At 43.5% G+C, this 24,434-nt stretch overlaps 1 protein-coding gene across 11 annotated transcripts in view; it reads right to left on the bottom strand.

Annotated features, from left to right (window-relative positions):
- The window catches only part of LOC127581137 (NADPH--cytochrome P450 reductase-like), a 77,399-nt gene extending 58,471 nt beyond the window's left edge, over positions 1–18,928 (bottom strand). The window contains exon 1 of one of the 11 annotated variants that reach the window (XM_052035161.1): positions 18,771–18,928. The gene's annotated coding sequence lies outside the window, so the exon portion shown is untranslated. The other 10 variants (XM_052035160.1, XM_052035170.1, XM_052035162.1 and 7 more) reach the window with 10 other exon arrangements.
- Between the last annotated feature and the right edge of the window lie 5,506 nt (positions 18,929–24,434).

Genomic DNA, 24,434 nt, shown 5'->3' on the forward strand with positions numbered 1-24,434 from the left:
TCAGTGCCCTGATTTAAGGTCAGTGTGCTAAATGCCTTTTTCACCACCACGTGACACCACTTTCAATGAATTATGCACTTGTACTCCTAGGTCCTTCTGTTTCATTACACTCCCTAGTGCCCTACCACAAGTCCTACGCTGGTTTGACTTTCCAAAATGCAATCCAATTACTCTATTTTTTCCTATCAGATTAAACTTGTGCCTATTTAGTTTCATAACTAGGAATATGAGGCAATGATATGGCAGATTATATTCACTACACATGGCAAGTTGTTGAAAGATTGTCATTTCTATCTAATGGAAATGTATGCTGCAGAAATACCAAATGCCCTCTGATGCCTTGCAGAAATCCAGGCAGATGCAAATGAGAATATCAATGTTTCATGATATTCATTAATGACTGGACACTAATATTCCATTAGTTTAATTATGGATAGTGTTAGAATGATTATTTAATGAAATGAACAAATTTTAGCAAGTGTACAACTGGAACTATAGAAAACAGACACTTCTAGCTTGGAGAAATTGGTTATGGACAGTTCTCAGGAACTAAACCCTTACGCAGTTTGTATATATGCATGTAAATACTGCCTGTACACTCAAGCAATTAAACAAAACAAACTAACATTTTGTCACTTGCAGCTGGCCCTTTCCACTAAAACCAAAGGAAAGAATGTTCCTGGGACATGTTTAAGATGGTGCAGGTTGTTTGTGTGGATTCCCTATAGTAAATGATGGTGAACAGCCCAAACTAAGAACTTCCTCACTGAAATAATCCTGCAGAAAGCATTCAGGGGAACAACAATGAAAAACTGACCAACTTCGTGATTTCCACATTTGTATGCACAGAAACGTGAACATTTCTCTTAGTAATGCAGAATAACATCAGTGAACAGTGGCAGTTTCACAGAGATTCCCCTGCAAAATATAGGCCATCACAGCTGCAGTGTGGCTCCCAGTTCCAGATCAGCAGCTGATAATGGAACGTTGTGACATTATATCCATAGAAGCAGCAGAGTGGAATAAACACAAGGCCAGCAAAAGGGAAGGGTTGGGTGTAGCAAAGGAAGCCACTAGTACCCGCGTCTTATCAGCTGTGCAATGCCAGTAACTACTCCTACTAGCAGAGTTTGAGAGAAAGGTACAAGAAAATATACCTCATTACAACCAGAACTTACAGTCCACAGTTGCTCAATTCCACATGGAAGCCCAGAAAAAAAACCAAGCCACTGCCTGAAACCACCAATGCTACCCACATACTATTTTTTAATTCCAGGCTTTTTCTCCACTATTCTAGCACTTCCAGTTCATGTGGGAAAACTCACCAATCTCAATAAAAAATTGTACTTGCATAAGAGAATTGTTGACTTAACCCTACAAAGCTGTATTTGCCCGAATGTTCCTTTAACCTATTACCATGGTCTCTTCCCACCCCCCCCCCCACCATTATTTTGCAGTGTGGATTCAGCACAGTACAAAGCAACAGAAAAGCTTAAAACGGAACAGTTGATAAATCAGAATATGATAAATTATATGATAATATTATTTGGCAGCCCAGTACGTGCAAAGATTTCACTCAGACTACACTAAATGGGCTTTAGCTCAGCTGGCATAACTTGGTAATGAGATTCCATAAAACCACCACTGAAGTTATAGTAGCAGAACACTGGACACTGTGGAAAGTGACCGACAAAAGAACACCTGTATTAGTACTCAGCATCCTCCTACCTCAACCAATTGAGCTTCACCCACCAGGAAGGTCAAAAGTTCATTTCCTTGTTCATAGTAAACTCTGCTAAGAGGATGCAGGGTACCATTAATGCCTTCAAAAATGAAATGGAACTTCCTTACTTTAATTGACTGGTGGTCACCAATATTTACTACACCTGTTGGGCAAATGCATAGGATTGTACTTTATGAAATCGATGCACAGTGAATTGGCTTGCGTCCCACCATCAGGCTCACGTGCGGCTACTGATACTTGAAGAATGTATCAGATGATATCCGTCAAACTCACATTCCAAGGGCAAGTTAATGTTTGAGGATGGGGAAGGAAAAGCTCAAGGAAAAAAATCTTTAGATGACAAAGCCAGACAGGTCCATCAAGTACCTTTAAATACACCTCCAGGTAGTCCTTCCTCAATTCTTCTCCAAAAATCTGCCTCAGCATTCAACTCAATTTGTACAAAAGTCTGACTGGTAGTGAGCTACAGTACTTATGTTTCCACTTTGTTCTAATTAAAACCATAAGCTCTGTTATCACATAATAAAAGAACATTTTGCAATATTTATAACAGTTATCTAAATTGTGTTTATCCCCAAGCCTGCCTTTGTAACCACAGATTTAATAATCTTGCATAACCCACCAGAAAGTATATCAATGTGACAACCTTTTCTCTCAACATCCACTCCACTTTTATCTGAGAAGTTTTAAAGCACAAAGTAACATGAAATGGCTTTTAAAATGAAATATACTGAATAACCAACTCAGTGGCTCCTGAAGCATAGCAAATTGCCCAAAGGCATGGGCTTATTCTTAGCTATCTTAGCTAGTCTTTCACTTAGGAGGGCACACAGTAGAAATGTTACCCTCAAATCGGTCAGCTATTGTTTAGCCTTGAGAACTGCAAACAGTTTCAACCCTAGAAACTTAAATATTTCTGATTTAACTGGAAACAGCAGAGGTTGGAAGAGATCAGGGCACCATTGTACATGAAGTAAAATGTTGTGGCAGTTACAGAAGTCAGAATTTAACGGAATGCTAGCTTTTAAATGTCGAGAGACTGGAATTAAAAAGGGGTAGAAGAATTGTCATGGCTGTACAGAGTCCTGATTAGATATCAAAGTTAAGGAGCATCACATCTCAAGGATATGTTGGCCTTGGAAGGAATGCATCTTAGACTTATCAAAGTCAACTACACTCCATTATGAGGAAACATTACACAAACCAGGGTTGCAATCCCTACATTTTAAACAGTTCTTAAAATGTGAACCTTAACCTTCCAAGTCAGATAAAGGAAAACTATCTCTGGCTGAAGGCTCCAGGACAAGGTGCAATGGTCTAAAAATTAAGTTCAAGAGTGAAGCTAGGATATATTTCCACAGAGGGCAGTAGAATGCTATTAGTGTACAAACCAATTACTGCTGAGTCAATTATCAATAACTTTTTGTTAATAATAGTTACAATATCCTGTAGTCTACCAAACGCTTGTTCGTATGTACGAGCTGTACATAAGTTAGACATTCGTAAGCTGAGGAGGACCTGTACTACACCAAGATAGGAGGCAGTGAAAGTGGCATTGAATACACATGGTTAAGCTGATAAAATGTGTTGGGGGTGGGAAGAGGAAACAATTAAAAACCAGCCATGTTTCAGGCAATGTGCTAACCTGAATGAGAACATCTTTATTTTCAAGCCACTTTTCCCAAACAGAGCTAAAAGATAACATACTAGTGCGAGCTGTACTAGTATCTCAATATCGCATTTCCAGCATTCACAACACTTTTTAATACAAGTAATTAATGTTTTGAAATATCATGTACAATATGTATTTGGATCAATGCAACAACTCAGGCAGCACAATTTAATGGCTCTACGTCAGTGAAGAGCCAAGTAGAACAAGGAACTATCTGAATAGATAAAAAGCAGACAACACAAAACAGTTGGCAGAAGGAGCAATTTCTTGAACAATCTTTTTTAAATCACTATCACAAAACCTGCTGTCAAGGATGCAGAGTTTCATCCTGGCTGTCTACGAAGCGACCTCATTTTCCAACTCATTCCAAGTTTAGTAAGGTAAACAGGATTTTCTACTGAACAAAATAAAACATGCATCAATTGATACAATACACGAGTTAAAGTGAATGGCAATCTGGTGATACTCGGAATGGGAAACCACTGATCCAAGCATGAACAAAAAAAATACATAGTATCCATACTGGACCATAAAACGTAGGAGCAGAATTAGGCCATTCGGCCCATCGAGTCTGCTCCACCATTCCATCATGGCTGATTTATTTTTCCCTCTCAACCCCACTCTCCCAGTAACCTTTGACACCCTTACTAATCAAGAACCTATCAACTTCCGCTTTAAGTATACCCAATGACTTGGCCTCTGCAGCTGTCTGTGGCAATGAATTCCACAGATTCACCACCCTCTGGCTAAAGAAATTCCTCCTCATCTCTGTTCTAAAGGGATATCCTTTTATTCTGAGGTTGTGCCCTCTGGTCTTAGACTCTCCCACTACTGGAAACAAACACTCCATGTCCACTCTATGCCTTTCAATATTCAGGTTTCAATGAGATCCCCCTTCATCCTTCTAAACTCCAGAATACAGGCCCAGAGCCATCAAACACTCCTCATACGTTAACCATCTCATCCCCAGGATCATTCTCCTAAACCTCCTCTGGACCCTCTCCAACACCAGCACATCCTTCCTTAGAAATGGGGCCCAAAACTGCTCATAATACTCCAAATGTGGTCTGACCAATGCCTTATAAAGCCTCAGCATTACATCCTTGCTTTTATATTCTAGTCCTCTCGAAATGAATGCTAACATTGTATTTGCCTTCCTTACTACCGACTCAACCTGCAAGTTAACCTTTAGAGAATCCTGTACTAGGATTCCCAAGTCCCTTTGCACCTCCAATTTCTGAATTTGCTCCCCATTTAGAAAATAGTCTACACCTTTATTCCTTCTACAAAAGTGAATGACCATACGCTTCCCTATGCTGTATTCCACCTGCCACTTCTTTGCCCATTCTCCCAACCTATCTAAGTCCTTCTGCAGACTCCCTGCTTCCTCAACACTACCTGCCCCTCCACCCATCTTTGCATCATCTGCAAACTTGGCCACAAAGCCAATTCTGTCATCCAGGTCATTAACATATTACACGAAAGTAGTGGACCCAACACTGACCTCTGTGAAACACCACTAGTCACTGGCAGCCAACCAGAAAAGGCCCCCTTTATTCCCACTCTTTGGCTGACTGGCAGAAGGCAATCTTCTATCCATGCTAGTACCTTTCCTGTAATACCATGGGCTCCTATCTTATTTAGCAGCCTCATGTGCAGTACCTTGTCAAAGGCCTTCTGAAAATCCAAGTAAAAAAACATCCACTGACTCTGTCTATCCTACCTGTTATTTCCTCAAAGAATTCCAACAGATGTCAGGTAAGATTTCCCTTTAAGGAAACCATGCTGACTTCAGCCTATTTTATCATGTGCTTCCAAGTACCCTGAAACCTCATCTTTAATAATAGACTCTAAAATCTTACCAACCACTTAAGTCAAGCCAACTGGCCTACAATTTCCTATATTTTGCCTTCCTACCTTCTTGAAGAGTGCAGTGACATTTGCGATTTTCTTAAAGGGTGGAGTGAAAGACAGAAGCCCAGAAATCTGCAGGGACAGGTGGGGGAGATTAGAGTTAAGACTTGTTTTAGACTAGTGAACAGGAAGTTCCACTGAGGAGTCCAGATGAGGTAGTTATAACTGGAATTAAAAGGTGTTTAGGCAGACAGCTGTAGTCATGTTATGGTTTCTCAGAAAGCAGCTGAGGCACAGACTTTCTACCTCTTTAGGTAAACAAAAAAATCAATCTTTGAAAGCAGAGAAGAACTGTGGGATCAATTTTGGATTACTCTAGCCAAGAACAGCATAGACAAATGGGCCTAATTGTTTCTTTCTATGGCATTATGTGGAAAAGAAAGAAAATAGCATAAGGAAATTCCTCTCCACTTGCAGAACATCGTCCTGTGCATATTATGCAACATTTTTCCTTGACAAGCCAGATCTAGTTCCTCAGTGAGTGGCTGACTATTTCGAGCAGAGACAGAACACAATTGGGAAGTTAAAAACTAATGAAAATTACAGTGCTCGTGTTGGTAAAGTTCTCGTAGCTTTGTCAATTATGCACATCCAATCCATGATCACCTCTTAAAGCAGAATAGAGTGCTGGACTCCACGGGCAGACTGCATTATCATCTGCAACTAGGATTCATCTAACAGATCTTATGCTCAACCTTCTACTGGGAATTGACCTTTAGTTGAAAAGCCAACAAGGAAGTGAAACAATAAAACAAACAGCTGCTTTCAAGATGAACCCTGGAGTGGCAGCTATTAAATGAGTTTCTTTGCCATCTTCCTGGAAATCTTCCACTTTGAAGAAGTTTTAGATCATCTGATCCACCATCTCCATCCATGACTTGGGTCAAATTTTGTTTTCCTTTGGAAGAGTAACATTAAAGACACTAAACAAATGCAAAATGCTGTCCTGGGGGGTTGAACTTGAAAACATAAGCACACTGATAACTTGTACCCCGTAATTCATTCTAGTGCAAACCATTAGGGATCCTGTTGCTCATTTGTACGGAAAGGGAATCATGCTTTATGCAAGAACTTCACTCAAGACCTGGCAGCCTCATCAACTTTGCTGACCATCCAAGTTCGTCCTCTCTCGACCTGACATCACAAAAGCAAACTTTCCAACAGAAATCCCTGACAGAATTCCTCCTAGAACAGTTCCAAGAATAAAGGGGTTAATAGCAATATCAATTTCACTGCAGACCATACAACTTGTATTTATCTAGTGCCTTTGAAGTAACAAAAATATCCCAGGCCACTTCAAAGAGGGTTTTCAAACTAAAATATTATACTATTAGGAACTATTTCATCAGCTGACAAAACCCTCAAGTTAGATGTTAGGGAGTCCCTTAAAGGAAAAATATAAAATCAGAAAGAATAGGGGAGTAAATTCTAGAGTTTGGGATCTTCCCAGCTGAAAGTATTGCCAATCATAAGGAAGCACCTAAAAACCAGGGATGATCCAGGGACCAGAATTAGAGCAATCCAGATGCAGAGTTTGAAGTGATAACCAAGTTAGGAGTGTCGAGGCTCTGGAGAGACTGAAAATGAAACATTTTTCTCAAAATGCAACATCAATAGATCTCAGAATTGATAAAGCACTACTAGAATGGAATACAAAAGTTAAATATTGGTGGAGGCTGTACACCCAAAATATAAAGAGTGCTGGAGGTAATTAGCCACATCCATTGAGAGAAACAGAATAAAGATTTCAGGCTAACAGCTTTATTGAAGAATGTAAAAGGTTAAAAAGCCTTAAGACGTTGGCTTATTAGAAAATAATTACAATGGATTCTTGGGCATAGTTAACAAAGTGCCTGAACAACATTCCACTGCAAGCCTAGCCTCAGCTATATACAATTTCTTTTTCAATTTATCAAGCTATAGAATTAGAAATGCAACCCTCTCTGCTTTCATGTAGTTTACATCCATTGCCTTCCTCAGCTCACACCTGCAAAGACAAAACTATTTCATAGTACTAAAAATAAGTGACAGAACTGCCTAACTTCAACTTCATTGAACGCGGCGCGGGCAGTTTAAAAAGGGGGAGAAAAAAAAACCAGAGGCTTCATGGGCTTCGCTTCGGAGGACTTCGGAGCAGATAAGTTTTTCTTTTTCTTAAGTTTTAAGTATAAGGCTTAGTTTTTAATAGGGTTATAATTTACTAGGGTTAGTATTTTTATAAGTGTTTTAAAAGTTTTTAGTGGTCGAGTGGGGGCTGGACTGCGCAGGCACGACGTGGGCAGTTTAAAAAGCCAACCGCCTATACAACGGGCAGCGGAGTGAATGGGAGCAGAGTGTTCTGGGCTTTGGCTCAAGGGGCTTCGGTGTAAAGGGGTAAGGCAGGTGAGTGGCTGGTAGGTAGGCAAAGGTAAGGTTACCTGTTATCTGTGATAAATATTTAAGTAGAATATCAGGAGGGGTAACTAAGAGGAGCGGCCAGTGTTGTGAGTGCTCAGGGTAGGAGTGGAGCCTTGAGGCTTTGGCTCAAGAGGCTTCAGCGAGCAGAGGCTGAGGAAGAGCTAGCACCTGAGAGGTAAGGCTGGTAAGTTCCTTTAAGTTAAATTAAGTCAGATTCGGTAAGAAGGCAGCAGCTAGGGCAGTTGTGTGCTCCGAAATGCAGTATGTGGAAGTCAGGGAGAGCACGCTTGTCCCTGATGACTACACCTGTAAAAGGTGCATCCAGCCTGCAGCTCCTGGCAAACCGTGTTAGGGAACGGGAGCTGGAGCTTGATGAACTTCGGATCATTCGGGAGTAGAGGCAGACATAGATAGGAGTTTCAGGGAGATAGTTACACCTAAAAAGTCAGGAGGCAGGTAGCTGGGTGACTGTTAGGAAAGGGGATTAGACAGAAGGAGCAGTGCACCCCTGTGGCCGTTTCCCATCAACAATAAGTATACCGTTCTGGATACTGCTGGTGGGGATGACCTACCAGGGACAAGTTGTAGTGTCAAGTCTCTGGCACCGAGGTGGGACCCTCATCTCAGATAGGAGGGAGGGTAAAGAGGAGAGCAGTAGTGATAGGGATTCAATAGTTAGGGAGACAGATAGGAGATTCTGTGGGAGAGATCGAGAATCCCGGATGTCTGTTGCCTCCCTAGTGCCAGGGGTCCGTCATATCTCAGATCGAGTTCTTGTTATTCTCAGGAGGGGAGGGTGGAGCAGCCATATGTCGTGGTCCATGTTGGGACCAATGGCGTGGATAGGAAGAGGAGGAGGTCCTGAAAAGAGAGTTAGGGAATTAGGTGCAAAGTTAAAGGACAGGACCTCCAAGGTTGCAATCTCAGGATTGCTACCAGTGCCACGTGCTAGTGAGGCTAGAAATAGGAGGATCATGCAATGAAATACGTGGCTAAGGAGTTGGTGCAGGAGGGAGGGCTTCAGATTCTGGATAATTGGGCTTTGTTCCAGGGAAGGTGGGATCTGTTCCGAAGGGACGGTTTACACCTGAACTGGAAGGGGACTAACATACTTGCGGGTAGGTTTGCTAGTGCTGTTTCGGTGGGTTTAAACTAGATCTGCAGGGGGAGGGGAACCAGAGTGTTAGAGAAGAAAATGAGGAGGAAAATGATCATGCGAGGTCTGCAGGTATGGACAGAAATCTAAAGGTTTGTACATGATAGTAATGTTCTCAGGTGCATCTATTTCAATGCAAGGAGTATTGTAGGTAAGGCAGATGAGCTTAGAGCGTGGATTGGCACGTGGGATTACGATGTTATTGCTATTAGTGAGGCATGGTTGAAGGAGGGGCAGGACTGGCAGCTTAATGTTCCGGGCTTCCATTGTTTCAGACGTGATAGAGGGGGAGGGATGAAAGGGGGAGGAGTGGCATTACTGGTTAGGGAACAGATCACGGCTGTGCCTAGACAGGACAACCTGGAGGGATCGTCTACAGAGGCCATATGGGTGGAGCTGAGGAACAGGAAAGGTGTGGCCACACTAATAGGGTTGTATTATAGACTGCCCAATAGTCAAAGAGGATTGGAGGAACAAATCTGTAGGGAGAGAGCAGACCGATGTAAGAAACAGAAAGTTGTAATAGTAGGGGATTTTAACTTTCCACATATTGACTGGGACTCCCACACTGCGAAAGGGTTGGATGCCTTGGAATTTGTCAAATGTGTTCAGGAAAGTTTTCTAAATCAATATATAGAGGTACCAACGAGAGAGAATGCAATACTTGATCTCCTATTAGGGAACCAGGCAGGTCAGGTGACAGAAGTATGTGTAGGTGTGCATTATGGTCACTGGACCCAAAAGGCTATTACTTTCAAGATAATTATGGATAAGGATAGGTCTGGTCCTCGAGTGGAGGTTCTAAATTGGAGAAAGGCCAATTTTGTGGAAATGAGAAAGGATCTAGGTAGGTTGGATTGGGATAAGTTATTTTCTCGCAAGGATGTGCTCAGTAAATGGAAAGCCTTCAAAGATGAAATTTTGACAGTGCAGAGTTTGTATGTTCCTGTCAGGATTAAAGGCAAGGGTAACAAGCATAGGGAACCTTGGTTTTCAAGGGATATTGGTGAGCTGGTTAAGAAAAAGAGAGAGGTGTATAGCAGGTATAGGCAACTAGGAACAGATGAGGTACTTGAAGAGTATAGGAAATGTAAGAAAATACTAAAAAAGGAAATCAGGAAGGCAAAAAGAAGACATGAGGCTGCTTTGGCAGATAACGTGAAGGTAAACCCAAAGGGTTTCTACAGGTATATCAAGAGCAAAAGGATAGTAAGAGACAGAATTGGTCCCCTAGAAGATCAGAGTGGTTGTACATGTGTGGAGCCTCAGGAGATGGGGGAGGTCTTAAACAGTTTTTTTGCATCAGTGTTTACTCAGGAAACTGGCATCGTGGATATGGAAGGAAGGGAAACAAGCACTATTGTCATGGAACATATAGAGATTAAAAAGGAGGAGGTACTTGATGCTTTACAGTGAATAAAGGTAGATAAATCCCCAGGGCCTGACAAGGTATTTCCTCAGACCTTGAGAGAGACTAATGTAGAAATTGCAGGGGCCCTGGCAGATATATTTAAAATGTCCTTAGCCACGGGTGCAGTGCCAGAGGACTGGAGGATAGCTCATGTTGTTCCATTGTTTAAGAAGGCTCGAAGAGTAAACCAGGTAATTACAGGCCAGTGAGCCTGACATCAGTAGCGGGTAAATTATTGGAAGGTGTTCTGAGAGATAGGACATATAAGTATTTGTAGAGCCAAGGGTCGATTAAGGATAGTCAGCATGGCTTAGTGCGTGCTAGATTGTGTTTACCAAATCTTGTGGAGTTTTTTTTGAGGAGGTCACTAAGAAAGTAGATGAAGGTAAGGCTGTGGATGTTGTCTACATGGACTTTAGTAAGGCCTTTGACAAGGTCCCACATGGGAGATTAGTTCAGAAGGTTCAGTCAATGGGTATCCGTGGTAAGGTTGTAAACTGGATTCGAAATTGGCTGAGTGGGAGAAGACAGAGTGGTTGTTTCTCAGATTGGAGGCCTGTGACTAGTGGTGTGCCTCAGGGATCTGTGTTGGCACCATTGTTGTTTGTTGTATATGTCAATGATCTAGAAGATAATGTGGTAAATTGGATTAGTAAGTTTGCAGATGACACTAAGATTGGAGGTGTAGTGGACAGCGAGGAAGGGTTTCAAAGCTTGCAGAGGGATCTGGACCAAATGGGAAAAATGATCCAGAAAATGGCAGATGGAATTTAATGCAGACAAGTGTGAGGTGTTGCATTTTGGAAGGACAAATCAAGGGAGGACATACACAGTAAATGGTAGGGCACTGAGGAGTGCAGAGGAACAAAGGGATCTGGGAGTTCAGATACATAATTCCCTGAAAGTAGAGTCACAGGTAGGCAGGGTTGTAAGAAAGGCTTTTGGCATCCTGGCATTTATAAATCAAAGTATTGAGTATAGGAGTTGGAATGTTTTGGTGAGGTTGTACAAGTCATTGGTGAGACCAAATTTGGAATATTGTGTGCAGTTCTGGTCGCCGAACTACAGGAAGGATGTCAGTAAGATTAAAAGAGTGCAGAGATTTACTAGAATGTTGCCGGGTCTTCAGGAGTTGAGTTACAGGGAAAGATTGAGCATGTTAGGACTTTATTCCTTGGAGCAGAGAAGAACGAGGGGAGATATGATGGAGGTTTACAAAATGATGAGGGGCATAGACAGAGTTAATGCAAGTAGGCTCTTTCCACCTAGATTAGGAGAGATAAGTATGAGAGGACATGGCTTTAGGGTGAAAGGGGAAAGGTTTAGGGGGAACATTAGAGGGAACTTCTTCACTCAAAGAGTGGTGGGAGTGTGGAATGGGCTGCCATCTGATGTGGTAAATGCGGGCTCGCTCTTAACTTTTAAGAGTAAATTGGATAGATACATGGACGAGAGAGGTCTGGAGGGGTATGGGCTGGGGGCAGGTAAATGGGACTAGCAGAATAATGTTTTGGCACAGACTAGAAGGGCCAAATGGCCTGTTTTCTGTGCTGTAGTTTTCTATGGTTTCTGGGAAGACATATGGGTTACTGGCCTTCATTGGTCAGGGCCTTGAATATAGTAGAGAGGCTATGCCCCAACTTTATAAAACCGTGGTCAGAACTCAGCTGGAGTACTGCAAGCAGTTCTGGTCACCAAGGCATGGGAAGGATGCAATAGAGCAGAGGGTGAAGAAGGGATTCACCAGGATGTTGCCTGGGATGGAGCAGTTCAGTCTGAGAGACTAAAGCTAGATTTGTTCTTCCTGAAGCAGAAGATTAAGAGGGGACATGATTGAGGTATTGAGAGTTATGAGGGGTCTAGATAGGATAAGACTACTGAAAACATTTCCCCATAGAGATAGATAAAACCAGAGGATATCAGTTAGCAGAAGGGGAAAAAAAAGATTTAGAGGGGACATGAGGGAGACCTTCACCTAGAGGGTACCTAGAATGCACTGCCTGAGAGAGTGGTTGAAGCTGGGTCACTGATAGCATGTAAGAAGTGTCTAGATCAGCACTTGAATCACTTGGGTAGAGGGCTATGGACCAAGTACTGGGCAATGGGATTAATACAGAAGGGTGCCCACTCATCAGTGTGGACCAGTTGGGCCAAATGGCCTCTTTCCATGCTGTACGTTTCTATGATTCTAGACAGAAACGAAACGCATGACCCACGTTTGTACTTGTATTACATCAACCTTGAACCACCTCATCTAATCTTACCTTTCTACATGTAGCTCATGCCTTATTCATAACAGAAGGTACATTTCCTTGCATCTTCCTGACAAGCTGCTTATTTCCTGAAGGATGCAAGTCCCTCAAAACTACTTTCATATTTCTTTTGCCCTTATCAGTTTTAAAATCCCTTCTGCACACTAAACTATTCTCTAATATGCACCTTACATTTGTGATAAAGCATCCTATAGTTTGAGACAGTGGAAGCTTTATATACTTTAATGTGATACAAGAAAACTGATCTTAAGTGTAAATTAACACCCACAAACAGATTTTAAAAAAATTGTGCCAAGTGTTATTATTAAACTGTTTACCGGAGCAGATCAAAGTTTAGGAAATTCAGGCACAAGAAAGCAAGTTGTAGTAGTGGTTACAGGCAAGAGACAAGGTTCTTTGAGGAACTGACTAAATAGATTTTGCAGAACATATTGCAAAGCAGCAACTAATTTCTTCACAATCTCACCAATAATGATTTAATGGCCAGCATTACTGTGAAGAGATTGTTTAACTGGTCAGTGCAGAAGACAAGCAAAAAGAAAACCGAGCACCCTCAACAAACAAAACATTTGATAATCTTGGTGCTGGGATTACACTGCTGGACAAGTTATGCAAAGAACAAGTGTCAAATCCACGCCAGCAGTTTGAAAATAAAAACCCAGAGCCAATAATTAAATGCTCACAAAGCCAACAGATAATTGTTAAAAAAACAAATGTTCCTCAGAAATGTAATCTGCCTTCTCTTGCTTTGTGACTTCCCTCAAATAGAAAAAATAGTCAACCCTTGACTTATGTGGGCAAAATAGGGACAGACAATAGATTCCCCCACATTAAAAAATATCATATGGTACTTAGAACTGGAGATAGAAAAAAAGTATTCTATAACTGATGCTTGTAATATCGATTCCGTTCAAACATACAGAAGGTGAAATCAAACAGGCTGAGCTCCAAGCTACTATGCAGAGGGACAGAGTAAAACAACCTTCAAACTAACTAAGTGGGAGAAAGCAAGGAAGCAGATGAAGTTGAAGAGCCATGGGAAACACTTTGATTATTGGGATATAGAAATATTTGAACAGAAGTAGGCAATTTAACCCCAGAAACCTGTTCCACTATTCAATGAGATCATGGCTGATCTGTAATCTCAATCTATACATGAACTTTGTACATGGTTAATAAAATTCCATCATTGTCAGCATTTGAAAACATTAACTTGGCATTAATTGTTTTCAGGAAGCGTTCCAAATCTGCACATACAATTGTTTCCCATTAAAACAAGATCAGCCATGAATAGTGAAACAGGCTCAAAGGACTGAATAACCTAATCCTGAAATTTTCTGTTTTTAACTTTGAATAAACTCATGGCTCCAATTTTGAAACTGTTCCCCACAGTTAAACCTTACTGTCTGAAATAGAATGGAACCAGTACCCATTTTGAAATTCAGTCACAGCACTCTTCTAAAGTCTGGGAAACGCAACCCATGTCTGTATAGCTAATTCCTCAGACTACAACTCTTAGAATCTATGAACCATAATGGTAATTTAGGCTATTATCTATCCAAGGCCAAATTGCAGGGTCCAAAACTATATATTTACTAGAACTATTCACAGTTATCATAACTACAGGAAAAATTACAAAAGCCCTGCTTAAAAAGTATATGCATATTATTTTTCAAAATTCAAGTTCTGCAACACTCCAGTTCCAAATATTTACTATTCTACAAAAATAACTACTGGAAGAAGAAACAATCTGCTGGAAGGACTCAGCGGGTCGAGCAGCATCAGTGGGAGTGAAGGAATTGTCAATGTTTCGGGTTGAAACCCTGCATCAGGACAGAGTGGAGAGGTGAGGTGGCCAGTATAAAAAGGAGAGTGGCGAGAAAGGATTCCGTTATACTGGCCATCTCACTTCGCCACTCAGTCCCGATGCAGGGTTTTGACCCGAAACGTCGACAATTCTTTTTCCTCCCACAGATACTGCTCGACCCGCTGAGTTCCTCCAGCAGATTGTTTTTTTTTTACTGCAGGTTCCAGCATCTTCAGTCTCTTTTGGCTCCAGCTACTGGAAGAACTCAGGCAGGCAAGCAGCACGAGGAGAGAAAGAGAAACCAGTTCACATTTTAGATAAGGGACCCTTCCTCACAACAGGGGTAAAGAGTGGACAGGTGTCAGTTCTGAAAATAGAGCTGGGGAGACGAATGAGGTGCAAGCCAAAAGTCTTTATGAAGACTGGTTAACTGTTTTCTCTCTCCACAGACGCTACTTGACTGGCCGGGTTCTTCCAGCACTTCTGTTTTTGTTTCAGATTCTGATGTGTAGGTGAGTGGTAGAATACGAGGAGATTGGATGAGAACGTAAGGAAAATTAAATGTAAGATTAGTGTAAAAGGATGGCCGATGCAGACTTGGTAAGTGGAAGGGCTTGTTTCCTGTAACACTGCATTTTATTGTGAACCAGTCTTTCTATGACTATGTGGTTCACAATAAAATCCAGTGTTACAGGAACGAAGTTCAGGGTAAACCTTCTAAAAGAATCATTGGAACCCTAAACATTACAATGGCTGAGGTGTGCTTGTGGACAGGAGGTCATATCGTTAAGTATTTAATTAGGCCATAAACGCATGCATAAAAACAAAAATGAGTCTTCACTTCTGCTTGATTTAACAGCACATTGAATATGATAGAAGAGATAGACCATTCAGCTCATGTAGCCTGTGCTGGACTTTATGCTCGACCTGAGTCTCACTCCATTCCATTTACCCCATCTCTGACTTTCAACGTTTATCCTGTTCTCCCTTCTCTCACACAAAACCCATCTCTTTCTGGATGCATCTCAGATATTCAATTTAACCACCTTCTGTCGTATCAGTCCCAACATTCTAATTTCACTTCAAGGGTTATCTAACTGATACTACACAAGGTGATTAAATGGTAGTAGGGTAAACAAGGAACTTTTTTAAAAAATCTGATAGAGGTATAGAGAACAACAATCAGAGTTGTGTGATTCAGGTGCAATACCCAGCAGAACAACTTCAGGCAAAGAGTGGAAATTTCAAACACCAAACTAAAACACTTGGAAAATTTCAAAACAGAGCTTTTGTTGAAGACAAGGATGACAAAATTATGACAGGAGAATAGAGTCAATCCACAAATCAACGAGCTTATTGAATGGCAGATTAAACTTGACAAACTGAGTGGCTTACACATCTATAATACTGAGTAAATCCTTGATCCTTCATTTTGAATACAGCAGAGCCCTGTGTTACCGGGGTTACATTTCCAGAAACTTTTCCACAACGCAAACCCATGACAAAAATTGCATTTTGCATTTTGTTATTTTTTCCTCAAGTTCCATAAGATCGAATTTTTATTCCAATCTCGAATATTTGGTAGTGATGCAAATTTTGAAAGGTGAATATCCATTACCCAAACCACCATAATGTAGGAATACACTGTCATTGAAAAACTGATTGCAAGGCATGATGCAAGACCAATGAAGTGGGTTAAAGAACTGTGTAGTAACATGCAAAACGTAAATGCAAATGGGATAAAGATCTCCGGTTTTGTAATTACTCAAGATGCTGCAGATCAGAGATAACTACAATAAATTTTCTGTGCAGTGACCATTGCACTTGGTTGTCTGTTACTTAGAAAAGGCAAACAAGAAACCTACACCAAAATGTCACAGTTAAAGTTCATAGAAACAAGGGAGTATGAGCAATCATTCAGGGGATTGGACATCTGCAGGAAGAAATGAATGCCAATAGGGCACGAGTATGGTATTGGAAAAGCAGAAGCAATTGGACTCTGCATTACAGGTCAAATTAATTCAGTTGTCACCAGAATTGCACACACACAATATTTGAGATGGAACATGCCAAGTGAAGCTGAGATATCATGACACATTTGAAACTGAGACTACAGGCAAGGGAACAGAGAAAGAATGGATGGAAGCAGTACTCCCGAGTTTGGAAGCACAGATATCAGTACTGTCATGCGTTGCTGATAATTTTTGCTGTTGTTTAACATATTTTCTCTCTATACCTTAGAGGAAATTAACAAAATAAGTTTAATGTGCAACTTATTAAACTTATTTTATTAAGTGCCAATTGAAACACATGTTGACAGGAACCCATACATTTGGGACTTCTATTCCCGTTTACCATTGGCCTCAAAGTTGAGACATTCTATGGATAATGAATTGGAAGTCACCGCTTATAACAAATGAGTAATACAATCCTGCTACAAGGCAGCAGCGTCTACAATAGCCAATCTCCTGAAGCCATCCATGCAATTAAATTGGGGTCCAGGACAATGTCAACATACTTAGCTTCTTAAGGGGTGACTCAAAATGCAATACATTTTAATTCCAGCTGCAGATGACCAAGCACAGTTTTTGTTTACGGGTCTGGAAAGTCCTAAAGAGGTTGTTGTCTTGTTAACAAGCGTGTCTCAAGTGAGAACTGAGCTCCTTTTAGTTTGTGCAGGGAGAGACCCTGAACAAATCAGAAGGGACTAGGACTAACCCAATGCTGTTAGGACTCACCTGGACAACCCATCTGGAAGAGCTGAGTCTCAGATCTCCCCCTGATCCACAGTAGGCCCAAAGGGAAACCAGAACATAGAACGCTACAGGCCCTTTGGCCCAGAATGTTGTAAATCTTTTTAAAATATTATTTACAGCATGATAACAGGCCCTTCTAGCCCAAATAGTTGGCGCCGCCCATTTTAAACCCATATTTACCTACCCATACGTCTTTAGAATGTGGGAGGAAACCAGAGCACCCGGAGGAAACCCACGCAAACACGGGAGAACGTACAAACTCCTTACAGACAGCGACTGGAGTCGAACCTCAATCGCTGGCGCTGTAATAGCGTCGCGCTAACCACTACGCTACCGTGCCGCCCACTGTCAACATTTTATCCTGCTAAGATCTATCTAACCCTTCCCTCCCACGTAGCCCCTTATTTTTCTATCATTCATGTGTCTAAGAGTCTCTTAAGTATCCCTAATGTATCTGCCCCCACAACCTCTGCAGGCAGTGCGTTCCACACACCCACCACTCTCCGTGTAAAAAAACTTACCCCTGACATCGCCCTTATACCTTCCTCCAATCACCTTAAAATTATGCCCCATCGTGTGAGCCATTGTCACCCTGGGAAAAAGTCTCTGACTGTCCACTCGATCTATGCCTCCTATCATCTTATACACCTCTATCAAGTCACCTCTCGTCCTCCTCCTGTCCAAAGAGAAAAGTCCTAGCTCACTCAACCTATCCTCATAAGACATGCTCTCCAATCCAGGCAGCATCCTGGTAAATCTCCTCTGCACCCTCTCTAAAGCTTCCACATCCCTCCTATGAGGCGACCAGAACTGAACACAATGCTCCAAGTGTGGTCTGACCAGAGCTGCAACATTACCTCACGGCTCTTGAGCTCAATACCCCGACTAATGAAGGCCGACACACCAGGAACTTGCAGGCGAGTCTGCGGGCTGTCGAGCGCGCTGTGAGGCAGGCGGCTCCACAGCTGCAGCCGCTGCGGTGTCACCAACCCTTGGGGCCAAGGGGAGCCGATCAGCCCCCCCTCCCCCCCAACCCCGGGCTGGCGAGGCAGCAATCACCCGAGCGGCGTTGGGTCCTGGGGCCCAAACCCTCCCTCCCTCCGGCCCGGGCGGGCAGCCCCGAGAGCCGCTCCAATGAGCCGACCGACGGTCCCCTCAGCGAGAGCGGGCGCCGCTCACCGTGAGGTGTCGAGTCGAATCGGGTCGGGTCCGGGCGGCGCTCACCGTGAGGTGTCGGATCGGGTCGGGTCCGGGCGGCGGGACGGGCGGCGGGACGGGCGGCGCTCACCGTGAGGTGTCGGATCGGGTCGGGTCCGGGCGGCGCTCACCGTGAGGTGTCGGATCGGGTCGGGTCCGGGCGGCCGGACGGGCGGCGCTCACCGTGAGGTGTCGGATCGGGTCGGGTCCGGGCGGCCGGACGGGCGGCGGGACGGGCGGCGCTCACCGTGAGGTGTCGGATCGGGTCGGGTCCGGGCGGCGCTCACCGTGAGGTGTCGGATCGGGTCGGGTCCGGGCGGCCGGACGGGCGGCGCTCACCGTGAGGTGTCGGATCGGGTCGGGTCCGGGCGGCGGGACGGGCGGCGCTCACCGTGAGGTGTCGGATCGGGTCGGGTCCGGGCGGCGGGACGGGCGGCGCTCACCGTGAGGTGTCGGATCGGGTCGGGTCCGGGCGGCCGGACGGGCGGCGCTCACCGTGAGGTGTCGAGTCGAATCGGGGCGGGCGGGCGGGCGGGTAGCACTCCGGCCCACCGTCAACACCTCGGCAACCACCGGGGGGGGGGGAAGCGCCGAGCAACACAGTCACACCCTCCCACTCAATGAACCGTACTTTCATTCTCTAGAATAACAACACATTTATTTAATGATTCTAAATTAAAATCCAAGCATTCGGATTAAAACACGGTGCTTTCTCTTCAATAAATATTATTCCTAAACTAAATCTTCCCTCTTTAAAATTGTGGTACATTCCAGACGTGAACTTGGCCCCGCCCCCCTGACTTTGGAATAGCCGGAGAGGGGGGTTGCATACAGATACTGAGGTGGCAATAGGCATCCTCCGCAGGGATAAACCTTAATTTTAAGCATTGTAGTAATATGTATAAATTTAATTATCAACCTGGGAGAAAGTTCTTTGCAAACTGATGTCGGGCGATCCATTAAGAGTGACGTGAATTGATTTCTCGCCCCCCAGCCCGCTCATCATCTGGGATGCGGGGGCGGTGACGTCACGCGGGGCTGGGCTGGGCTGGGCTGGGGCGAGTTGCTGGTTAATGCTGAGTGTGGGATTCCGGGACGTTGCCGGGCTGCGGTGTAGGGGCCGGACAGCTGGGGTCTATTTGCTCAGTGATAAACCAGCAGGCGTCCAGATATTCAAATATTTAATCAATGATTTGAGTAGTTTTCCCCTCGGGTGCAGTTGCACGCATGCATCATTATTCCTGCTGTTCATGAGTCATCCCAGGTTCAAATCCCTGGAACAGCACCAGTGCTGATCTGTGGGCAGCAGCACATTCTGTTGCCCAACCTCCTCATTGCTTATCCGGACGCTGCATCTGCTGACCTGAATGAGCTTGGATTCCATTTCCAACTGGGTTTGCTGGTAGACTGTTCCCATATCTGATCCTCTAAAACCTTGCAGACTACTGCTCTGACAAACTTTTTGGCAACTCTCAATGTTCCAATAATGCTTGCTTGGAATCCAGCTGTGCCTGTGAAGCTTGGTACTTAATAGATAGATTTCTTTATTAGTCACATGTACATCAAAACACACAGTGAAATGCATCTTTTCTGTGGAGTGTTCTGGGGGCAGCCCGCAAGTGTCGTCACGCTTCCGGTGCCAACATAGCATGCCCACAACTTCCTAACCTGTATGTCTTTGGAATGTGGGAGGAAACCGGAGAAAACCCGAGCAGACACGGGGAGAATGTACAAACTCCTTACAGACAGCAGCCGGATTTGAACCTGGGTCGCTGGTGCTGTAAAGCGTTACGCTAACCGCTACACTACCGTGCCTGCATATGCTAAATGTAAGAAACAAAACTAATGCTCCCACCAGGAGCTCACAACTTCTACCCTGTCAACTCCACTAAGGACATAATATGTTTCAATAAGATCATGTCTCCAGAGACTATAGGCCCATTATACTAAATCTTAAGATGATAAAATGATGTGCTCAGTCCAGGAGTCAATCTAGTAAACCTTCACTGCATTATCTCTAAGGCAGCTGTAAATGAAAATGAACAAAAACTGCGGATGCTGGAAATTTGAAATCAAAACACAAAATGCTGAAAACATTCGCCAGTTCTGTCAGCACCCCTGTGAAGGAAAACTTAAAGGTTTCAGATTGAAGATCCTTCATCAAAACTGGGAAAGAGAGAAAGCAAATTAGTTTTTAGTTACAAAGAGTTTGGGGGAGGAAAGGCCACGCTGATGCCACGGCCAAGAAAGCTCACCATAAGAACATAAGAAATAGGAGCAGGAGGAGGCCATCTGGCCCGTCGAGCTTGCTCCACCATTCAATAAGATCGTGTCTGATCTGGCAGTGGACTCAGATCCACCCACCTGCCTTTTTCTCTATAACCCTTAATTCCCCTACTATGCAAAAATCTATCTAGCTGTATCTTAAGTATATTTAATGAGTTAGCCTCTACTGCTTCCTTAGGCAGAGAATTCTACAGATTTACTACTCTCTGGGAAAAGCAGTTCCTCCTCATCTCTGTCCTAAATCTATTCCCCCCCTGGTTCTAGTCTCACCTACTAGTGGAAACAACTTTCCTGCCTCTATCCCTTTCATAATTGTATATGTTTCTATAAGATCCCCTCTCATTCTTCTGAATACCAGCGCCTCTACTTCCTCAGGAGGCTAAAGAAATTCGGCATGTCCCCTTTGACCCTCACCAACTTTTATAGATGCACCACAGAAAGCATCCTATCCCAATGCATCACAGCTTGGTATGACAACTACTCTGCCTGTGACCACAAGAAACTTCAGAGAGTTGCGGACACAGCTCCCCACATCACGGAAACTATCCTCCCCTCCATGGACTCCATCTACATGTCTCACTGCCTTGGTAAAGCAGTCAATATAATCAAAGACCCCACCCACCCTGGACATCCTCTCTTCTCCCCCCTCCCATTGGGCAGAAGATACAAAAGGCTGAAAGCACGTACCACCAGGCTCAAGGACAGCTTCTATCCCACTGTTATAAGACTATTGAATGGTTCCCTAGTACGATAAGATGAACTCTTGACCTCACAATCTACTTTCTTATGCCCTTGCACCTTATTTTTGCCTGCACTGCACTTTCTCTGTAACTTAACATTTTATTCTGCACTCTGCTATTGGTTTGCCTCAATGCACTGTTGTAATAAATTGATCAGTGTGATCGATTTGCAAGACAAGCTTTTCACTGTACCTCGGTACATGTGACAATAATAAACCAATTTACCAATAAAGGGAATATCCCTGACAGGGTGAGGTTGCCATGGTGACAAGCTGTTGGTGAAGCCATCTAGTTCATACGTTAATGAGAAAGAAAAATACAAACAAAGGAGTATGTAAGTGCTGTGAACTGCAAAGCTGTAAGAAATGCCCAGCAGGCAAGACCATGTTAATGGCGAGAGAAAAACAGAGTCACTATGACAAATGGATGACCTGCAACAGGTCTGGCCAGTTCCCATAGTAACAGAGAAGGCAGGTTATCCAAAATTGTTGAATTTGATCTTGAGTCCGGAAGGCTGCCGCGTTAGAAGATGAATTGCTATTCCTCAGGCCTCTGTTGGGCCTTGTTATAACAGTGCAGGAGGCACGGACAGATGGTCCGAGTGGGTGTCGGATGGTGAATTGATGTAACGGGCACTGAAAGCTCACAGTTGCCCCTTGGACTGATCGCAGGTGCTCTGCTAAGCGATCATTCAATCTGTGTTTGGTTTCTCCATTTTCAGAGAGACTGCACTATGAACACCAAATGTAGTACATCAGATTGGAAGAAGTGCATGTGAATTGCAGGTGATCGAAACCCAGTGATGATGAAGACGTGACAATATTTTCCTAATCAGGAAAGTAGGTATTGGAAGAGGGAGCGTTCCACCTGCTACCATTGTCCTACTTGATGGTAAATGTTGTGGGTTTAGGTGACACTAAATTGATGAGTTACTGCAGCGCTTTTTGTGAATAGTGAACACTATAGCCAAGATGCATTGTTGGTGAAGAGAGAGAATGTTTGGGGTGGTGGATAGGGTACCTGTCAAGTGGGCTGCTTTCTCCTACTTTAAGTAATCCCCATCCCCCTTCCCCACAACCCCCCACCCCCACGACCGTGCTTCTTCTCTTCTTCCCTTTCCTAGCCTATCTCCCTTTCTCTACCCTTTTTTTCCCTCTCTCTCCTTACCTTTGACCCATCCCCCAGTGGATCTGCTCTCCCCTCCTCCCTGCACCTTACTATCACTATCTCTTACCTGCATCTGCCTATCACCACCCTGTGCCCACCCCGCCTCCCCTCTTTTGTCCACTTATCACTGCTCTGCTTTTCCCTCCTATATATCGGGCTTCCCCTTTCCCTATCTTCAGTCCTGAAGGAGGTTCCTGACCCGAAACGTTGACCGCCTGCTTTTCTCCACGGATGCTGCCTGGTCTGCTGAGTTCCTCCAGCATCATAGTGTTTACTTACATGGCTGTTCAAGTTGTATTCCTGGTTAGTTACATCTGCCACATCAGGGGTCTTGGCAAGGGTAATACTGGTGAATGTGAATTGAAGGTGGTTAGATGGTTTCTTGCTGGAAATCACAATGCATAGTTTATTTTAGTGTATTATTTATGCTCAAAGTTCATTATTCATGAGGGATGGGGCAGAGACCTCATGGATAACAAAATATGTGGATATCACTAAGGTCGCTGGCAATGTCTCTAAGGCTAGAATGACATATAGTGATTAATCCCTCCATGGACATAACACTTCTATGTGAGTTTCAGCTTGTAAGTTTCAAAACAAGCTGAAATATACAAGCACTTCAGAACCCAGCTTCAGTCACAAAGCTACGCATGTTCCTGATCTTTGGTGTTCCCCACACCTCAACCTCGGTCCTGATTCCAGTCACACACTGTCCATTGATCTTTCACTACTTGCCAGCACAAAGCATCAAATACAATCCATCTCTGGGTAAACAGGATTCACTGTGACCAGGAGAGGGCTCTGGAGGAACATGCTATATTTATCAACACTCCCTGAAATACACATGCAACCTAGCGAGTATATGCATCCATGGGGAGTAATTCAGTAGAAAGTAGTGTCAATTATAAAGGATGTGATAACAGGATACTTAGAAGATATCAACAGGACAAGGTAAATATGGACTTATGAAAGTGAGCTTGAGTTTGACAAACCTAACGAGGTAGAATAGCTTAGGGTGAACCAATGGATGTGGTGTATTTGGATTTTCAGAGGGTCTTTGATAAAGTCCTATGTGAAAGGTTAGTGTGAAAAATTAAAAGTAGCAAGGTTTGCAGTCAAGATGAAGGATCTCAACCTGAAATGTCAGCTGTCCATTTCCCTCCACAGATGCTGCCTGACCCACTGAGTTTATCCAGTATCCTGTTTATTTGCAGGGAATATACTGTCATGGACTGAAAATTGATTGACAGACAGAAAACAGAGAGTAGGAATAAATGGGTCTTTTTGAGCTGGCGGTGGTAACCAGTAGGAGACAGCAGGGATCAGCGCTTGGCCCTCACAATATACATGTCAATGACTTCAATGAGAGAACCAAATGTATAATATTTCTAATTTTGCCAATGACATGGAACTGGGTGAGGTTGTGAGGAGGTTAAAGAGGCTTCAAGCTGATTAAGACAAGTTGAGTCTGTAGGCAAATACTTGGCAGGTGCAATTTAAATGCGAAGTCATCCAGTTTGGTCAGAAAAACAGAAAGGTGGGATATAATTTTAGCAGTGGCAGATTAGGAAATGTTGAAGTACAAAGGGACTTGCGTGTCCTTGCACAACAGTCACTGAAGGCTAACATATGGGTGCAGCCAGCAGTTAAGAAGACAAAGTGGTATGCAAGCAGTTTTGAGGACAGGAGGAAGGATGTCTTGCCAACATTATACATGAACTTGGTGAGACCACACCTGGAGTAGTATGTGCAGTTTCATTCTCCTTTTATTCCCCATTCAGTTTTACACTCCACTGAACATGTTCTTGTTAAGTAAGGATCAAACTCAAAGTCGAGTTTATGATCATATGCACAGGTGCAATGAAAAACTTACTTGCAGCAGCATCACAGGCACATAGAATCATATAAGCAGCA

Source organism: Pristis pectinata, chromosome 21 (assembly GCF_009764475.1).
Source record: "Pristis pectinata isolate sPriPec2 chromosome 21, sPriPec2.1.pri, whole genome shotgun sequence".
Classification (NCBI taxonomy): Eukaryota; Metazoa; Chordata; class Chondrichthyes; order Rhinopristiformes; family Pristidae; genus Pristis; species Pristis pectinata.